This window comes from Pan paniscus, chromosome 1 (assembly GCF_029289425.2).
Source record: "Pan paniscus chromosome 1, NHGRI_mPanPan1-v2.0_pri, whole genome shotgun sequence".
NCBI classification, from domain to species: Eukaryota; Metazoa; Chordata; class Mammalia; order Primates; family Hominidae; genus Pan; species Pan paniscus.
In genome coordinates this window covers 102,644,762-102,665,242 of record NC_073249.2, presented here as the reverse complement: position 1 = coordinate 102,665,242, position 20,481 = coordinate 102,644,762, and the positions used below count along the sequence as shown (strand labels likewise).

At 45.6% G+C, this 20,481-nt stretch overlaps 1 long non-coding RNA gene, 1 other non-coding gene and 1 pseudogene across 2 annotated transcripts; 1 reads left to right on the top strand and 2 right to left on the bottom strand.

Annotated features, from left to right (window-relative positions):
* Window positions 1-5,278: 5,278 nt before the first annotated feature.
* Window positions 5,279-8,717, bottom strand: LOC134730761 (uncharacterized). Its single transcript, XR_010112716.1, has 3 exons — window positions 8,438-8,717; window positions 7,094-7,318; window positions 5,279-6,226 (listed from the first exon to the last, which is right to left on the bottom strand). It is a non-coding gene; the product is annotated as an uncharacterized LOC134730761 (long non-coding RNA).
* Window positions 8,718-9,124: 407 nt separating this feature from the next.
* On the top strand, window positions 9,125-9,196 carry TRNAH-GUG (transfer RNA histidin (anticodon GUG)). Its single transcript has one exon. It is a non-coding gene; the product is annotated as a tRNA-His (tRNA).
* An 8,916-nt stretch (window positions 9,197-18,112) lies between these two features.
* On the bottom strand, window positions 18,113-19,501 carry LOC100973934 (lupus La protein-like; annotated as a pseudogene).
* Between the last annotated feature and the right edge of the window lie 980 nt (window positions 19,502-20,481).

Sequence of the window (20,481 nt, the reverse complement as noted above, 5' to 3'; positions counted from 1 at the left end):
CCCGAGCAGCCTAACTGGGAGGCACCCCCCAGTAGGGGCAGACTGACACCTCACACGGCTGGGTACTCCTCTGAGAAAAAACTTCCAGAGGAACGATCAGGCAGCAGCATTTGTGGTTCACCAAGATCCACTGTTCTACAGCCACCGCTGTTCTGCAGCCACCGCTGCTGATACCCAGGCAAACAGGGTCTGGAGTGGACCTCTAGCAAACTCCAACAGACCTGCAGCTGAGGGTCATGTCTGTTAGAAGGAAAACTAACAAACGGAAAGGACATCCACACCAAAAACCCTTCTGTATGTCACAATAATCAAAGATCAAAAGTAGATAAAACCACAAAGATGGGGAAAAAACAGAACAGAAAAACTGGAAACTCTAAAAAGCAGAGTGCCTCTCCTCCTCCAAAGGAACACACCTCCTCACCAGCAACGGAACAAAGCTGGATGGAGAATGACTTTGATGAGTTGAGAGAAGAAGGCTCCAAATGATCAAACTACTCTGAACTACAGGAGGAAATTCAAACCAATGGCAAACAAGTTTAAAACTGTGAAAAAAAATTAGACGAATGGATAACTAGAATAACCAATGCAGATAAGTCCTTAAAGGAGCTGATGGAGCTGAAAGCCAAGGCTCCAGAACTACATGAAGAATGCAGAAGCCCCAGGAGCTGATGTGATCAACTGGAAGAAAGGGTATCAGTGATGGAAGATAAAATGAATGAAATGAAGTGAGAAGGGAAGTTTAGAGAAAAAAGAATAAAAAGAAACGAACAAAGCCTCCAAGAAATATGGGACTATGTGAAAAGACCAAATCTATGTCTGATTGGTGTACCTAAAAGTGACGGGGAGAATGGAAACATTTTGGAAAACACTCTGCAGGATATTATCCAGGAGAACTTCCCCAATCTAGCAAGGCAGGCCAACATTCAGATTCAGGAAATACAGAGAATGCCACAAAGATATTCCTTGAGAAGGGCAACTCCAAGACACATAATTGTCAGATTCACCAAAGTTGAAATGAAGGAAAAAATGTTAAGGGCAGCCAGAGAGAAAGGTCAGGTTACCCAAAAAGGGAAGCCCGTCAGACTAACAGCGGATCTCTCGGCAGAAACTCTACAAGCCAAAGAGAGTGGGGGCCAATATTCAACATTCTTCAAGAAAAGAATTTTCAACCCAGAATTTCATATCCAGCCAAACTAAGCTTCATAAGTGAAGGAGACATAAAATACTTTACAGACAAGCAAATGCTGAGAGATTTTGTCACCACCAGGCCTGCCCTAAAAGAGCTCCTGAAGGAAGCACTAAACATGGAAAGGAACAACCAGTACCAGACACTGCAAAAACATGGCAAAATGTAAAGACCATCAAGGCTAGGAAGAAACTGCATCAACTAATGAGCAAAATAATGAGCTAACATCATAATCACCAGACAAAATTCACATGTAACAATATTAACTTTAAATGTAAATGGGCTAAATGCTACAATTAAAAGACACAGGCTGGCAAATTGGATAAAGAGTGAAGACCCATCAGTGTGCTGTATTCAGGAACCCCTTCTCACATGCAGAGACACACATAGGCTCAAAATAAAGGGATGGAGGAAGATCTACCAAGCAAATGGAAAACAAAAAAAGGCAGGGGTTGCAATCCTAGTCTCTGATAAAACAGACTTTAAACCAACAAAGATCCAAAGAGACAAAGAAGACCATTAAATAATGGTAAAGGGATTAATTCAACAAGAAGAGCTAACTATCCTAAATATATATGCACCCAATACAGGAGCACCCAGATTCATAAAGAAAGTCCATAGTGACCTACAAAGAGACTTCGACTCCCACACAATAAAATGGGAGACTTTAACACCCCACTGTCAACATTAGACAGATCAATGAGACAGAAAGTTAACAAGGATACCCGGGAATTGAACTCAGCTCTGCATCAAGTGGACCTAATAGACATCTACAGAACTCTCCACCCCAAATCAACAGAGTATACATTTTTTTCAGCACCACACCACACCTATTCCAAAATTGACCACATAGTAGGAAGTAAAGCACTCCTCAGCAAATGTAAAAGAAAAGAAATTATAACAAACTGTTTCTCAGACCACAGTGCAATCAAACTAGAACTCAGGATTAAGAAACCCACTCAAAACCGCTCAACTACATGGAAACTGAACAACCTGCTCCTGAATGACTACTGGGTACTTAACAAAATGAAGGCAGAAATAAAGATGTTCTTTGAAACCAACGAGAACAAAGACACAACATACCAGAATCTCTGGGACACATTCAAAGCAGTGTGTAGAGGGAAATTTATAGCACTAAATGCCCACAAGAGAAAGCAGGAAAGATCCAAAATTGACACCCTAACATCACAATTAAAAGAACTAGAAAAGCAAGAGCAAACACATTCAAAAGCTAGCAGAAGGCAAGAAATAACTAAAATCAGAGAGAACTGAAGGAAATTGAGACACAAAAAACCCTTCAAAAAATTAATGAATCCAGGAGCTGGTTTTTTGAAAAGATCAACAAAATCGATAGACTGCTAGCAAGACTAGTAAAGAAGAAAAGAGAGAGGAATCAAATAGATGCAATAAAAAATGATAAAGGGGATATCACCACCGATCCCACAGAAATACAAACTACCATCAGAGAATACTACAAACACCTCTATGCAAATAAACTAGAAAATCTAGAAGAAATGGATAAATTCCTCAACACATACACCCTCCCAAGACTAAACCAGGAAGAAGTTGAATCTCTGAATAGACCAATAACAGGATCTGAAATTGTGGCAATAATCAATAGCTTACCAACCAAAAAAAGTCCAGGACCAGATGGATTCACAGCCTAATTCTACCAGAGGTACAAGGAGGAACTGGTACCATTCCTTCTGAAACTATTCCAATCAATAGAAAAAGAGGGAATCCTCCCTAACTCATTTTATGAGGCCAGCATCATCCTGATACGAAGGCCTGGCAGAGACACAACAAAAAAAGAGAATTTTAGACCAATATCCTTGATGAACATTGATGCAAAAATCCTCAATAAAATACTGGCAAACTGAATCCAGCAGCACATCAAAAAGCTTATCCACCATGATCAAGTGGGCTTCATCCCTGGGATACAATGCTGGTTCAACATACGCAAATCAATAAATGTAATCCAGCATATAAACAGAACCAAAGACAAAAACCACATGATTATCTCAATAGATGCAGAAAAGGCCTTTGACAAAATTCAACAACCCTTCATGCTAAAAACTCTCAATAAATTAGGTATTGCTGGGATGTATCTGAAAATAATAAGACCTATCTATGACAAACCCACAGCCAATATCATACTGAGTGGGCAAAAACTGGAAGCATTCCCTTTGAAAACTGACACAAGACAGGGATGCCCTCTCTCACCACCCCTATTCAACATAGTATTGGAAGTTCTGGCTAGGGCAATTAGGCAGGAGAAGGAAATAAAGGATATTCAATTAGGAAAAGAAGAAGTCAAATTATCCCTGTTTGCAGACGACATGATTGTATATCTAGAAAACCTCATCATCTCAGCCCAAAATCTCCTTAAGCTGATAAGCAACTCCAGCAAAGTCTTAGGATACAAAATCAATGTACAAAAATCACAAGCATTCTTATACACCAATAACAGACAAACAGAGACCCAAATCATGAGTGAACTCCCATTCACAATTGCTTCAAAGAGAATAAAATACCTAGGAATCCAACTTATAAGGGATGTGAAGGACCTCTTCAAGGAGAACTACAAACCATTGCTCAAGGAAATAAAAGAGGATACAAACAAATGGAAGAACATTCCATGCTCATGGGTAGGAAGAATCAATATCGTGAAAATGGCCATACTGCCCAAGGTAATTTATAGATTCAATGTCATCCCCATCAAGCCACCAATGGCTTTCTTCACAGAATTGGGAAAAACTACTTTAAAGTTCACATGGAACCAAAAAAGAGTCCGCATCGCCAAGTCAATCCTAAGCAAAAAGAACAAAGCCAGAGGCATCACGCTACCTGACTTCAAACTATACTACAAGGCTACAGTAACCAAAACAGCATGGTACTGGTACCAAAACAGACATATAGATCAATGGAACAGAACAGAGCCCTCAGAAATAATGCCGCATATCTACAACCATCTGATCTTTGACAAACCTGAGAAAAACAAGCAATGGGGAAAGGATTCCCTATTTAATAAATGGTGCTGGGAAAACTGGCTAGCCATATATAGAAAGCTGAAACTGGGTCCCTTCCTTACACCTTATACAAAAATTAATTCAAGATGGATTAAAGACTTACATGTTAGACCTAAAACCATAAAAACCCTAGAAGAAAACCTAGGCAATACCATTCAGGACATAGGCATGGGCAAGGACTTCATGTCTAAAACACCAAAAGCCATGGCAACAAAAGCCAAAATTGACAAATGGGATGTAATTAAACTAAAGAGCTTCTGCACAGCAAAAGAAACTACCATCAGAGTGAACAGGAAACCTACAGAATGGGAGAAAATTTTTGCAACCTACTTATCTGACAAAGGGCTAATATCCAGAATCTACAATGAACTCGAACAAATTTACAAGAAAAAAACAAACAACCCCATCAAAAAGTGGGCAAAGGACATGAACAGACACTTCTCAAAAGAAGACATTTATGCAGCCGAAAAACACATGAAAAAATGCTCATCATCACTGGCCATCAAAGAAATGCAAATCAAAATCACAGTGAGATACCATCTCACGCCAGTTAGGATGGCGATCATTAAAAAGTCAGGAAACAACAGGTGCTGGAGAGGAAGTGGAGAAATAGAATCACTTTTACACTGTTGATGGGACTGTAAACTAGTTCAACCATTGTGGAAGTCAGTGTGGCGATTCCTCAGGGATCTAGAACTAGAAATACCATTTGACCCAGCCATCCCATTACTGGGTATATACCCAAAGGATTATAAATCATGCTGCTATAAAGACACATGCACACGTATGTTTATTGCGGCACTATTCACAATAGCAAAGACTTGGAACCAACCCAAATGTCCAACAATGATAGACTGGATTAAGAAAATGTGGCATATATACACCATGAAATACTATGCAGCCATAAAAATTGAAGAGTTCATGTCCTTTGTAGGGACATGTATGAAACTGGAAACCATCATTCTCAGCAAACTATCGCAAGGACAAAAAACCAAACACCACATGTTCTCACTCATAGGTGGGAATTGAACAATGGGAACACATGGACACAGGAAGGGGAACATCATGCTTTGGGGACTGTTGTGAGGTGGGGGGAGGGGGGAGGGATAGCATTAGGAGATATATGTAATGCTAAATGACGAGTTAATGGGTACAGCACACCAACATGGCACACGTGTACATATGTAACAAACCTGCACATTGTGCACATGTACCCTAAAATTTAAAGTATAATAATAATAAAATTTAAAAAAAATAGGCTTCCCAAGAGGCTAAGATTTGCTGCAACTCCTGTTTGTGGTCAAATGCAGACCAGCAGAGTACAGACGGCATTGTTGGCCCAGGAGAAGGCAACAATACAGGGAGATGCCACATTTTTTATCAACCTCCTAACAATTATCTCAATGAATATTCAAATTGGTGACTGAAGTACTTATTTCTCCAAGCAGGTGATAGGCAAAATTGGAAAAGTTGCCTTGCTTGTATAAATAATTGTGTGCTCAGATTGAATTTGAGGGTATACAGGTGCAGCCTCCAGTGGAAAATATTCTAAGAACAGGATGTGGGTAGAGGATGCAATTATGGAACTTCATATCTTCACCACCTTTCTCTTCTTTCTTCCTATTTTGACTAGTCTTGTAATCCTAGCCTCGTGCATCAATATACATACAACTAAGAGAGGCAATATCAATGCAAAAGACACAATATCTATACAACGAAATTAGATGGTGCCTATTGCTAAAGGTACTTTAACTTCACATCATATAGCCCAATTAGGTGAGTGCCGCCCACCTACCAAAGGTATTAGTCAGCTCAGGCTGCCACAGAAAGATAACAAAGTTTGCGTGGCTTAACAATAGACATTTTCTCAAAGTTCTGGAGGCCAGAAGTTCTTCTTGAGTCTTTTGTGAGGTTGGATATGCTAGCAGGGTTGGTTTCTGGGGAGGCCTCTCTTCCTGGCTTGCAGAAAGCCACTTTCTTGCTGTGTCCTCCCATAGTTTTTCCTCTGTGCCTGCGTGGAGAAAGAGATTCTTTGATGCCCTTCCTCCTCCTATATGGACACCATTCCCACCAGATTAGGGGCCCACTTGTATGACCTCATTAACATTAATTACCACATTAAAAACCCTATCTCAAAATACAGTCAACTTGAGGGTTAAGCTTTCAACATATGAACTCACAGGGAAACACTTCAGTCTATAACATCAAGCAATACAGATGATCCTAAGATCCTCTACCTATTAAGTCCTGTGACATTTGCCTGGTGGTGCAGCCAGAAATAAGTTGTTACCAAGGCTGCTATTATTGCTAATTCTATGATTAGGAAAGCACACCTGAACTGGTTTGCCTGCCATATAGGAAAGAGTGCAGATCAAACAGGTATGAAATAAAAATAGGGGAAAATGGTAGCAAACAAAACAGTGCTCTTAAGTGAGTCATGAATCTAGGAAGGACTGAAATCATGCAATTTCAAGGAAATCCTATTGTCTTTATTGGGAGAAATGACTTGCCAAATTTCCTAAACTAGGGAGAAAAGGGTGGTGTGGATTAACGTCCACACCTGACAGTTCAAGATAACTTGAGTTCTTGGCTAATCAGCTATATGGGGTGAGAGACAGAGCAGCAGTCAAAGAAAACTCTAAGATTTCTGGATTGAGTGTATGTAAGGATGGAGTTTCCATCAACTGAGGTGAGAAAACTGCAGGTGCTGTAGGTTGCAGGAGGAAAAAGAGAGATCAGTACCAGGCCTCAAAGCCTAGCTTGAAAGAGGTTTCCATTCCCCCATCTCCGTTTCTGCATCTCTTTGAGTCTTTTGTGAGGTTGGATGCAGAGGTGTTGGTGCTTGGCCACTTCTCCCCCTGGACATCTCTCTTCTCACCTCCTTTGACAGCCACATCTATGGTCTTGTCCTGATGACATCTCCCAGCACGATGTCGTTTTGCAAAGGTGATCTCAAAATCAGCTCTGAGCTGAAGCCAGGGTGAGGTCACCCACTCCTTGATTTGTGTGGCCTTGGTGGGCCCCAGGAGCACTTCACTGCTTCTCAGGGGAGTAGGTCTTTTGTATGGAACTCTTCATCTGAGGGAAGCAGGGAGAAAATGTCCTGTGGGGAGGGAAGGGAGGGCTGTACCAGAGAGCCTAGGTGGGCAGATCTAGGCTCTCAATGCAAAGAACATTTACAACCTGAGAGGTTCTACTCAGTTACTATTGTTAATTTCGGATCTCATCAACGAAAATGGTATAGAAATTTGTTTTCTCATCGGTTACATGTGCACCTACATAATACCCTCGGTTTTGCCTCTTGGCTTAAAAGCCTACAATATTTAATAGATCTCTCTAGCCCTTTACAGAAAAATGTTTACTGAACTCTGTAGAGAACAATGCCGCATGCTTTACAGAAAGGGACACTCAGGAATCTCCTTTGCTAATTTTTTTGTGTTAGATGTTTTTCCTGGCAAACAATAAATTCCCTTTCTTGGCTTGTAATGATTAATCTGTGGTTGGTTGTCACCTGCAATGAAACAATACATATGGGAACCTCAAAGTAGAAAAATCCTAGAAGAAAACCTAAGAAATACCATTCTTACTTTTTTTTTTTTTTTTTTTTGGAGATGGAGTCTCGCTCTGTCGCCCAGGCTGGAGTGCAGTAGCACAATCTCGGCTCACTGCAAGCTCCGCCTCTCCAGTTCACGCCATTCTCCTGCCTCAGCCTCCTGAGTAGCTGGGACTATAGGTGTCCGCCACCGCGGCCGGCTAATTTTTTCTATTTTTAGTAGAGACAGGGTTTCACCGTGTTAGCCAGGATGGTCTCCATCTCTAGACCTCGTGATCCACCCGCCTCGGCCTCCCAAAGTTCTGGGATTACAGGCGTGAGCCACAGCGCCCGGCTCTCTCTCTCTCGAGACCATCCTGGCCAACATGATGAAACCCGGTCTCTACTAAAAATACAAAAATTAGCTGGGGGTGGTGGCCTCTGCCTGTAATTCCAGCTACTCGGGAGGCTGAGGTAGGAGAATCGCTTGAACCAGAGAGTCCGGAGGTCGCAGTGAGCCGAAATCGCGCCGCTGCACTCCAGCCTGGCGACAGAGCGAGATTCCGTCGAGAGAGGAGAGAGAGAGAGAGAGAGAGAACGGGTTCGAACCACTGACCTCCAAACTTGGAAGCAAGCACACCACCCGACTGCGACACACGAATGGACAGTCAACTGTCGCTCCCGCCTCACCATGCAGAGCACGCGCCCATCCAACACTAGGCAGAGCCACCGCCTTTTGTAGAACAATTGTGCAGGCTCCAAAGCCTCAGAAAACCGGAGAGGCGCATCTTGCTGGCTACGGTTGAAACCCGTGCATTGGGTGATTCCAAAGCTGGAAGGGCAGCGGAATGGCCTTGGCCCCGTCCTGCCCTTCGCAGGCGTCAGAGCCAGCGTCCCGGGAAACGCCCGGGTCCGCGACTTCCCAAAGGAAGCAGAACGCCCCGTGGACTCTAGTGATGGCTCTTTCCGTTCTTGGCTCCGCCTTCACCCGACTTTCTACGCCGCCTGGGCTCCCCTAGCTCAACTCGGCTTCGGTCGGTGGGGCGGCAGAGAGAAAGGGTGAAAAGCAGAAATACAGAGAGGCGGGAGAGAAGCAGAGGAGGTGCGGACCAGGACAGAGAGACCTCCCGAGAAAGGCTGGTGCAGGGAGACCGAGGCTGGTGCAGGGAGGCCCAGGCTGCAGTGGAGGAGATGAGAATTATTCTCGACCTGTATTAGGATTGGGAGGGAGGGAGGGAGGGGAAAGCAGAGCGGGTATGAAAGGGAGAAAAACGTGAACCCCCTGTGGCTGTCTGGGAACAAAGCCGCCTAATAATGGAAACCTATTACTCAAAACTGCTAGAGCAAGGTCAAGCATCACCGCTTGCCCTGTGGCCCGCCGTGATCGTATAGTGGTTAGTACTCTGCGTTGTGGCCGCAGCAACCTCGGTTCGAATCCGAGTCACGGCAAAGTTGCTCGTCTGGGTAGTCAGCTGATCCGTTTTGCTCCCCGCAACCAGGTGCGTCAGGGTAAGGCAGAAATGTATTCAGCTACAGTCTCTTCCAATAACTTTAGGGTTCCGTTTCAATTTCTAAATCTATGGCATATCAAATTCATCTCCTGACCAGAGCAAGCTTAGCATCTGCTAATGTCTTGATCCCCAGAAAACTTCTCTATAGTGTAAACACACTGGCAAGAGTTACTTCTCTGCTCTTCGACAGCTACGGGCCCTGCGCCTCCCTCCATTTCTTCCCTACTCCCCTCTCCCTTGGTCTCTTTCTCTGTCCTTCTCTCTCTCCTCTGGTGCAGCTGAGAATCCCAGAGACACCTGAAACAGAGAAGTGGGCAGGTCCAGTCTAATCTATGTCCAAGAACCCAGGTTCTGTTTTGGAAATCTACGTCGGCCCTTGCCTGACCTTGGTTAAGTATCTTAAATTTTATGTGCCTCAACAATTTTCTATGGAAGGTTGGGCCACTTTGAGAACTCTGCCTTACACTGCTGTTGTCAGACATGCCTGGATTTAGTGACTATTCAATCAATAACATAATCACTAGAATTATAAAAATCATTGTCATTGTCTTCTGCCTTATTTGTGAACAATCACTCTCCTGATTGTTTTCACTTTACCTTTGCTTCTAGAACTTCACGCAGATGGAATCATGGTGCATCTACTCTGTTCTACATGCTTCTTTCTCTCTGCATAATGTCTCTGGCTCTATCCATTGCTGAGTGTAGCAGAAGTTCATTCCTCTTTCATTGCTGAGTAGTATTCCATTCCATTACAGGGAAATAGCACAGTTTGTTTGCCATTCCCACCCCATCCCTACCCTGATAATGAGTGTTTGGGTATTGGCTATTCTGAATAAACCGGTATTGGCTATTCTGAATAAGCCTGCTTTGAACATTCTTCCCACAAGAGATTTTGAGGGCATCTGTTTTCGTGTCCCTTGGGGAAAACCTAGGTGCCGAATTGCGGGTACCAAAGAGTGGGATATGTTCAAGTTCATAAAAACTGCAAAAACTTGTCCCAAAGTAGTTGTGCCATTTTACATTTCCACCAATGACGTGTGAGAGTTGTGGTTGTTCTTTATCTTCTCCAAGATTGGGTGTTTCCTCTCCTTATAAATTTAGCCATGCTACTGGGAGTTATAGTGGTGTCTCAATGTGGTTTTAATTTCCATTTTCCTGATAGCTAATCATATTGAGCGCTCTTTTATGTGCTTTGTTGACCATGTGTGTACCTTTTATTTTAAAGTATCTGTTCAAGTCTTTTACCCATCTAGCACATTTGGTGTTTTTTTTTTTTTTTTTTAATTACCAGTTAGGAAGATCTCACCACAGAGTTTGGAGGTCAGATAGGTTTTGTGACTATTTTCTCCTCATCTGAGGCTGGCTTGTTTCTTCATTTTCTTTATGGCGTCTTTTGATGAGAAGATATGGCTAATGTTCATGAAATCGAATTTATCAAGTCTTTCCCTTTTACATGTGTTCTTCAGTGCCCTGTTTAATAAATCTCATCTACCAACAAGTCACAAGTATCCTCGAAATGCTTTATACCTTTAGCTTTTAAGTTTTGGTCTATAATGTTCCTTAAGTTACTTTCGAGTGTAGTGTGAGGAAGAAATAACCTTGTTGGTCTCCCTCTTCCCCCATATGAAAGTCCATTAGTTGAAACTATTTCCTTTGCCCCATTGAACTGCTTTTATTGAAAACCTATGGTCGGGCATGGTGCTTATGCCTATAATCCCAGCACAGTGAGAGGCTGAGGCTGGTGAGTCACTTGAGCCCAGGAGTTGGAGATCAGTCAGGACAACATGGCGAAACCTCATGTCTACTAAAACGCGCCTGTAGTATGAGCTACCTAGGAGGCTGAGGCAGGAGGATCACTTCAGCCTGGGAAGCAGAGTGAGACCCTTTCTCAGAAAACAAAACAAAATTAACAAACAAACAAAAAACCTATGGACCATATAGCTGTGGGTGAGTTTTGGGTCTCCCAAGGCAGTCTGTTGATGTATTTGTGTCTCCCAATGCCGCATGCACACGGCCTTGTCTGTAACAGCTTAGAGTGAGTCTGAAAGTCAGGTTGTGCAAGTCCTCTGGTTTTGTTCTTTTTCACACAGCGTAATAACCTTTGAAATAGGTCATAACTCATGTAACCATCACATAGATCAAGGTATGCTGTCACTTCATCTCTCTCATTTCAGTGTGGGACACATGTCCTCGCTCACCTATGCTGATTGCCCTCTTGGGGCCAAGGATCCTCTCCTCTACCCTCTGAAGAGAATAAATCTCCAGTTGTCTGCAGGGAGGATGAACATGCAAAAAGTCCACAACACTCAGCACAGAGTCCAGATTTTGGTGGTGGGGTTGATGGGGAGGAAGCTCACATTTCAGGCCTTTCAAAATTGTAGGAAAAGTTTTCTTTATTTCTAACTGTGAAATGTACAAAGCTTTGGGTCATTCATAATTTCTTCTTCTTCTAGAAAGATCACAGGACACCTAATGTTTGTGTCCCCCCAAAATGCCTTGGTTGAAACTCTAACCTTCCTCCACCCACACCTGGAAAGTGTTAAAATTAGGAGGAGGGGCCTTTGGGAGGTAATTAGATCCAGAGAGTGGAGTCCTCCTGAGTGGGATTAGTGCCCCTATAAAAGGGACACTAGAGAGCTTTCTCAGCCTCTTTCAGCCACCTGCAGATACAGTGGGAAAATGGCAGTCTATGACCAGGAAGAGGTTCCTCACCATAACCCTACCATGCTGGCACCTTGACCTTAGACTTCCAAACTCCAGAACTGTGAGAAATGTCTGCTGTGGATGAGCCACCCAGTTTATGTTACATTGTTATAGAAGCTCCAACTAAAACATAGATGGAGTCCCATGGAGGGTGTCTAATTTTTGATGCTGGTTGTTGAGTTCTTCGAGTGGGGTGTTGCAAATTAGAAACTGAGGGAGAGCTGAACTTTCCTGCATATGAAAGAAGAGAGTGGAAAGGAAGGGATACAGAATGGGGAAGAATAAGCTGGTACCAAAAAACTGATTTCAGGGTCTGGCACTTGAATGTCTGATTTTGGAGAAAGAGAAGACACTGGTAGGTGTAGCCAGAGAAGAAGACCTTCAGTAGAAATGGCAGATATTTAAAAGCCATTTGATTACGTCTTTCGCTTGTTTGTGTGTAGACCCTCTTTTCATATCTTTGTAAGTGTGGCACAGGTGAACTGGATGCATTTGTCCAATGTGTTTTTGGAATACATGTGTAAATAAAAATGACTGTGTCATACTTCAAATATTCATCCTGGAACCTCCTAGACTCCCCTTAGGTTCTGCCAACAGGGCATTGAAATAACAGGCCCGTCGTGGGGATTAATTTTCATTGTACATTATAGGAAGAGGGAGCAGGAGGAAGAATGGGACAGTCTCAGCAACAGTTGCTATAGTCTTCCCGAATATATGCTTCTCAGCACATCAGCCCTTAATTCAAATAAGAGCAGCTGGAACGACAAAAGGTGTTCAGTTGTACCCTTGGAATCCACAGAAATCCTGGGTAGGGAAGCTCGAGTACCACCAACTGGAAAGACAGGGATGCCTAGTAGCTGATTCGGGGCCCATTGTCGTAGGCTTTGTCCACTTTGGCAAACTGGAGAGAGGGACTCGACTCACCTTCTCCAGCCACTGGAGGACCGGGAGGACCTTCAGAGGAGGTGAGGTCGACTTCATGGTAACTTTAGATCCTGAAACCTCACAGGATTTTTCTTCTCTTCCCTTTGAGCTCTCTTCCGCTAACCCAACGGGACAGGACTCGCCGCCTTTCTTTCCGGTCAGAAAGGGGTCCCTTCCGGACAGGACCGAAATGAGCAGCTTGTTTTCCCTACCTGTCCTTTTGGGCCTGGGCTTCTTGGGAGCTTAGGCTGACCGGAGACCTACCTCGGGGCTAGTGGGACCAGCAGGAGCCGGGAAGGGCGCGCGCACCGGGGTGGAGGTTGGGCGCCGGGGGTCGGGAACCACAGTCACACCCTCCTCTTCCCCGCGCGACGCTCACCTGCCCCCTACGATGCCGAACGAAGTGGCCCCTAAGGCTTCTCTACAGGCCAAACCGAAAGAGGCCTGATGCTCCAGGAGGGGCGAGAGGATCCTCGGTGAGCGAACCCAGCCTTCTACCTGGCTGGCCCTGGTCAACAGGCTCAGAAGAGGCCGATTTGGAGGACAGAACAGAAGGAAAGACCTAAAGGTAGAAACTCATGATGTCGAGATGTTAAAAGCCTCAAATCCTAAGGTCCGACTGTGCCGGGGAGGGAGGGGGTCTTGAGCTGGATCGACCCCTGAGTCTTCATCTGGAGAGTCCTCTGCACAAGCTCAGAGAGCAGGACTAGGCGCACGAATTCTAGACAAGGGGCAACTTCGTCCTCACACGCCTCCCCCATCCCCGCTGGGACATTAGGCCACGACTGGGGGAAGCGGGGAGGGAGAATGTTAACCCCCTGTCATCTATCTAGTCAGCGGAGGCGAGGGATGCGGCTAAACACCTTACAATCCACCGAAGGGCCCCTCCCCCACCCCGTAATAGCCATTCCGCGGAGGTAGAGAAACTCGCGTGTAGATCAATGCCCACACACTTGGCCGATGGGAAATCACGAATTGGTGACCAGTTCGATCTTGGCTCTGAGGAAAAAACTCAAACGTCAGCGGGAACCCTTGGAGCTTTGCCCAGAGCATACGGAAGGGTGGCGTTGCAGTATAGCCTAAGATGGGAAAATGGCAGGTATTGCAGGTTGCAGGGAGACCAGCAGGGAGATCGGAGACCAGTTCAGGGCCCCGGAGCCTTCCTGGAAAGAGTTTCCCATCCAGCCCGTCTTGGTTTCCGCATACGTCTGAGTCCTTTATGATGTCGGGGATGCCAAGGTCTGAGTCTTTTATGATATTCGGGGTGCCCCGATCTCACCCTGGGAGCCTCCTCCCTCCTGCCTGCTCCTGGTTACCCAGTGCGCGGCTCTGGCCCCGGTGACCCGCTACTGTCTCTCCATGCGCTGCCGCTTCACAAAGGCGCATCTCTAGGTCAGTGGTCAGGTTCTGCCCGGACGCTGCAACTGGCTCCGGGACTCGTGTCCTTGGTGAGCCTAGCGGAGTGCTGGGTGCGTCGCCTGCGTGCTCCTCTTTTGGAGAAAGGAGGGAGGGAACGGCCTTGTGAGACGACTCCAGGAGCGACCAGCGACCCCCACAAGTCCCAAGTCTTCCCAGCGCACAGGGAAACTGTCACTTACAGGGAAACTGTCACTTCAGTGGCAAGAAGGTTGAAAAAGCCCCTCCTGTGCCTCCCTGGTGGTCTGGTGGCTAGAATTTAGCGCTTTCACCGCCGCAGCTCGGGTTCGATTACCAGTCAGGGAATTGTTTTGCACTGACTGCCTTCCCGCAGGAATCTTCCTTTACGCAGCTGTAAGCGGGCCTTCTCCAAGGGCCAGAGGCAGAACAGTCTCCGCAGCGAGGTGCAAACCCTGGCGAAGGAGGGCAACTCCTGGTGGGCCACCTCTCATGACACAGCGCTCTTATTTATCTCCGTGTCTGTCATTCGCACAAGCTGCTTTAGAGAGCGACTGAGCGTCTCGCTCAGGCGTACACCGCTGTGCAGAGATGCCAGCCCTCCTGGAACTGCACCCAAGAAGCCCACCGTCTTTGCCGCCTCTGCCGTCCCGGAGGCGCCGATCGGGCTGAGCTGCGAATAACTAAGAAAGAGGCCAAGGCAAGTAGTGGCGTTTGTGCGTGCCACAAATTATCAGCTGACACGGGACGGTCAGTGGAGCCTCCTCACCTCCGTTCGCGGGTAACGTGCTTCTTAGGCCTTCAGAAGAAGCGACTGGAGGCGATGCCCGCGAGGTTGGAAGTGGGGTGAGCGGCGGGTGAGCGGCGGGTGAGGCCCTCCAGGACCGCCGGTTTGTAGACTGAGCGGTAAAGGGAGGCGATGTTTGCTGACCCAACAAAGACAGCACGTGGAGCAGGCACAAATGGAAAACTGTGGCCGGTGAACAGAAGGCAGGTGTGAAAATCACTAGGACGTCAAAGCGATGGTACCGCAGTCAAATCCCGCAATGTCTGTCTACACTCTACCAAGCAATTGCGCACGCTTCCCCTTTTCCATTCAGTATTCCCAAGAGGGGTTCGGAGGAACCCCGCGTCCACTGTAAGCTCAGGGGGGAGCCGGAGCGAGGGAAGTGAAGTGCACAGACTCGGCAGAGGCGGCGGGCAGAACCGCGGGGGTGAGAGGGCGCGGTGGCTGCGGAGCGGGAGCCGCTGTTGAAAGGAGGCCTGGGTTGTCCTGTGGGTGACTGTTGGTGGAATCTTTCGCGGAAAGCGTTTTGGAAGAATGGCGCGACGAGCGAGCAGAGGGGAAGGTGGTGACCCTGAGCGCTCGGCTAGGGGAGAGGAGGCTGTGCTGTTTCTCCTCTTCCCTTACCTGGCGGGGGACAGACCGTGGTCAGGAAGGGGGTTCTCCCTGGTTGAGGCTAGTCCACCGCACTCTGGCTGCGCTCACCCCTGCGATTTCCCCACATGCGGGGCCCTAGTCTGCGGTGGTGTTCGTGCTACCCCGGGGCTGGGTTCGCGCACGCTCCTGACCTGCCTTGGCTCACGGCACACGCGGATATCGCCGCCAGAGACCCTTCGCCGCCCTCCTAGGGCTCCTGAGGGCGCTTCCTTGGTGTTCTCACTGAAGCTCTCGAACAGACAGATCTGAGCTCTCTGTCTTTTACACGCTGAATTTGGCTATTGGCAAAAAAGCCCTGACCCAGAGCTTGGGTCTCCTTCCGACCTGCACACGACTCCCCGACTCCCGCCTCCAAGCGCGGCTCTTGGCTCGCTGGCGGGCAGCGTCCACCGAGTGTGGAACCGCCGCAGCCGCAGCTCCCGCCCGCTGGCGGGCAGACACTAGCAGGAAAAGGGACACAAGGCCTGCGTGGTGGGAAAGCATGGGAGACCTCGCTTTCCCACCGGACGAGAAGGTCTCCCTGCAGTCTTTGGACACCAGATGGATGGAGGCACCCCTTCTAGGAACAAGGCGGCTGCTCCTGGGGCCTGGCTCCCCAAAGTGGCTCCTGGGCCCGCGCGCCCTCTCCCTTCCCGCGGTAGCAAGAGGTGCTTTACATATCTCAGCCGGCTTCCTCTTTCTCCCCAGCCGTCCTTGGGACAGCAAGGCCCCCAGCCCGTGGGAAAGACCTAGCACTTGTAGAGGGAGTCGGATGCACGTCTCTTAACCACAGGAAGACAGAGACCCTGAGGCGGGAGCTTCCCTTGCTGCTTCTCTTGGCACAGCGGGTCCAGGGGGCTGGTTCAGGGCCCAGGACTCCTCGCTCCTCCTGGAGGGCCTGGGTCGCGTGGCCTAGGAGCTGGCCACATGGGCATCTCCCGCACTGCTCCTCAGGGAACGGGAGGCATTATCCTGCAGGACCCACTCTTACCCATGAGAGACACCGGGAAATGCTCCTGCGGAAGCTGGAGCTCTGCGCGCTTGACCACTTCGGGGTGAAGCTTCCGTCCGCCCATCCTTCCTTCGAGGGGCCTTGGGGAGAGGAGAAATGCTCCAGGACGATGCCCTTTGCAGTGTCTCAACCGAGACCAGAGGAAAGGAGGGTGCGTCTTCCTGGAAGAAGGTGGCCGAAGGCCTGCGGTCGCCGGGAGGCTTGCGGAGCAGGAGCGCCCTCTCTCCGCCCGAGCTATCCGGTGGCTTCCTGCATCCCACCTGGCGGACTCCTCTTCCTCTCTCTCCTTCTACTCTGGCTCTTCTATCCTGGTGTTCCCTGAATGCCTATCTTCCGTCTGTGCCACGGAACTTCTCACACCCGCTACAAGTTACTCATTTCCTTGGTTGTTCTGAACTTTAAATAAGGTAATGTATGTTACCTTATGCATTTTTCATTGTTAAGAATAGACAATACTGATGATTCAGATGATGCTACTGATGAAAATAATAACAGAAGACAATTATTGAGCATTTATGGCACTCTTACATACATGGGATATTGAATATTTTATGCTAAAGAATTTGAGGAAATATTTATGCTAAAGGAATTTGAGAAAACAACAGAAGCAGGAAGGTCACTGTCACCCTCCCCCTGCGCTTCTTCCCTGAAGTCTATCATAAGACTCTCACGTGAGAGGTGCCCTCTCTGTACCCAGAGGAAAGGTGCATCCTTGAGTCTGAAGACACAGGGACACAGAGAAGAGCCTGAACACAGAGACCTGGCTACGTTATCTCCAGTTTGTTACTGTTAGATCATACATTTTTTTGTCTTACCATACTTCTCCATGAGTATGCACTCTTCATAAAACATACTGTTTAAAAAAAAACCAACAACAACTGAGATTTAGCTCTTTCCACAGGTCTTCGTTTCCTTTGAAGGCACTCTTGTCATGTAAAACTTACATTAAATAAATACATATGCTCTTCTCTTGTTAGTCTGTCATATATATTATACACTTATAAAAGTATATACATACTTATATATAGTTTATATATATTATATATAAGTATATATATACTTTTATAAAATTGAGCTTAGACTCTATTTTACAAATATTCCATTTAATAGTGCATGAATTTAACTGAAGACAAAGAGACAGAAACAGAAATCAAGGAATTCCTGAACTCTCAATCACAGAGAGACACCTTTCTAAGGCTAAACATACACTAAATTAAGTAGAAGACATTAAGATTTGGAGGGTTTTTTTCTCTTTTCATGTAGTATATATTTCATTAGTTTGTACTAATATATTCTCATATTACAAAGGCAATTTAGTGGAAGAATCTTCCTTCTGATATTTGAATCATCTGAAAGAACACAAAAAGAACTATGCATTCAAAAAAATTCTCATTTGGATAACAAAAAAAGACAAGTTAAACAACAAAAAAACTTTTCCTTTCTCACAGGTGGACACTGAAGTGAACCTAATTCGGTTTTCCTTTTAAAAGCCCCCCATAAACAAAAGTAGTTTAAAACCTATTTAAAATGAATAAAAGATTGGTTTACTAAACTACTCGTCTCCAGCACCATTTTCTCTTTTCTGTTGTTTGGACACAGGTCCTTCTTTGTCTGTTTCTTCTCCTGATCTTTTCATAGGTCCAGTTGCACCATTTTCATCATGTTCATCATCATTAGCAAATTTCATTTTCTTGCCCTGAAACTGTACTTTTTCTTTACCAGACCTAGGATGGGCAGCTTTATTACCCTTTCCTTTTCCTTTAAATCTGTGTCCTTTTGACTTCCATATGTTTAGGGATTCTTGTTGGTCTTCTGTTATATTTTTCAGTGCTTCTTTTTCCACCTCTCCTTCTAGTACTTCCCAAGTCACTTCTTTGCTCTGTAATTGTAGATTACCATTATTTACATCTTTGGCTTTACCCAATGCTTCCTTGTCTTTTTCTTTAAATAGAATTATCCCCTCTTTTGCTCCTCTGATGAAGTCTATCCATTTTATTTCACCATGACTTGAGAAAAGGATGTGTAAATCTTCTCTACAGGTCTGATCATCTAAATCACCTGAAAACTTCAGCAAGCATCCAATCTTCTCTTCTAGAGATTTCATTTCAGCAACTTCTTCTAACTTTTGATTTGCTTCTTGCTCTTGTTTAGCTCTCAATTTAGCTTCCATTTTATTTTGTTTTCTTTCTTCTTCTTTCTTTTTTATTTTATTAATATTATTTTTTTGGCAAAGTAATCGTCCTTGAAAAGTATTAGCAGGCCTGTGTCTGTACTTCTGGCCAGGGGTCTCTACAAACTTCTTAGCAGATTCAATGCTATCAAACACAACAAAAACTGATCCCTTAAATATTTTATGCAATGTTCTTCTCATCTGAATATTTAGTACTTGATCTTTATCTTCTAATCATTCTTTTATGTCATCAAGAGTTGCATCAGTTCGGAAGCCTTTAATATAAACAGATCTGTTTCTTTACATCATTTTTATACTCATCAGTCACTTCAGGTAGGGGTTTGCTTGAAGACCTTCTGACTTTAGTTTTATCTTCACTGATTTTCATGAGTTCTGCCTTGGATTTGCTCAATGCTTCCACAATTACATTAAAGTCTGTTGTTAGATGGTTCAACCTGTTGAATTTTATCATTATCTCCAAAGATACCCAGCCTTCGTCCAGTTTTATCTGTTCCCTTAAAAACTTGTCTCCTGGGAAATTGAAGTCTCCAAAATAATACTCAATTTGATGACAGATTTTGGCCTCCAGGGCAGCCATCTTTTCATTATCATCATTTTCAGCCATTGTGGCTATCTTTAAAGTTCCAGTCCCATAGAGCCGTGCCACAGGCTCACAAACAGCAACAGCAACGACTCCTGGAGTGGTTTTCTTATTACTTTTTACAATTAAGTTGATTGAAGTGTGAGTTGACTAGGTACAATGCATCCATTTCAAGTTTGATGACATGTCTATTATTATAAAAGGTCCTCTTTTGCGCTTTGAAGTCAGTCCCCGCTTTCCCTGACCTCAGCAATCAATGATGTAGTTTCTGTCAGTCACTATACAGGTTAGTTTTACCTGTTCTAGAAATTCACCTTGATGGCGCCGCATAGGATGCACTCTTTTCATCACTCAGCATAATGTTTTTGAGATTATCCATGCTATCTCATGTTTTGTAATGTGTCCCATTTTATTGCTGGGTAGTTCGGGTAGTTGGAGTCGATCGCAGCGCATTCTGCTGACAGGTGAGACTGCGGTTCCGACCTGAGGGCCTCGGTGAATATGCGCAAGGGCACCTGGGCGCGGGCAGAGCTGTTCCCATCCACAAAATAAGCATGTTATGTCTACAACCGAAGGGGGTCACAGAGCCCCAAAGGCCCTGCTTTCATCCCAAAGAACTGAGCCCGTCTGCGTACAGTTTCTACCTGGCTCTATGAGGTGAGAACACATTCCCCGCCAGCACAGAAATCCTATAAACTCCTGTGGGGCAGCGGTTAGAAGCAGAGGCTGTTAAAGGTAACTCTAGAGGCTGAGGAAAAACACGAAGATTTTCACAGAGCGTGAGAACCCAGGAGACTGGAGACCACGGGCCCATCTCTGCTAAAAGCAGCCCCACGTAGAAAGAAAAGCGCTCTGGGGCCATCGCGCTAGTTAGCTTACGTTAAACAATCTCACCTCGGCTGACCTTATAATTTCTCCGGCGGCAAGGACAACAACGCGTTACTTTCTATTTCATAGCCTCCTAACTACAAGGAAAAACACTTGGAATGCCGTCCAGGATATAACACGATAGACAGAGT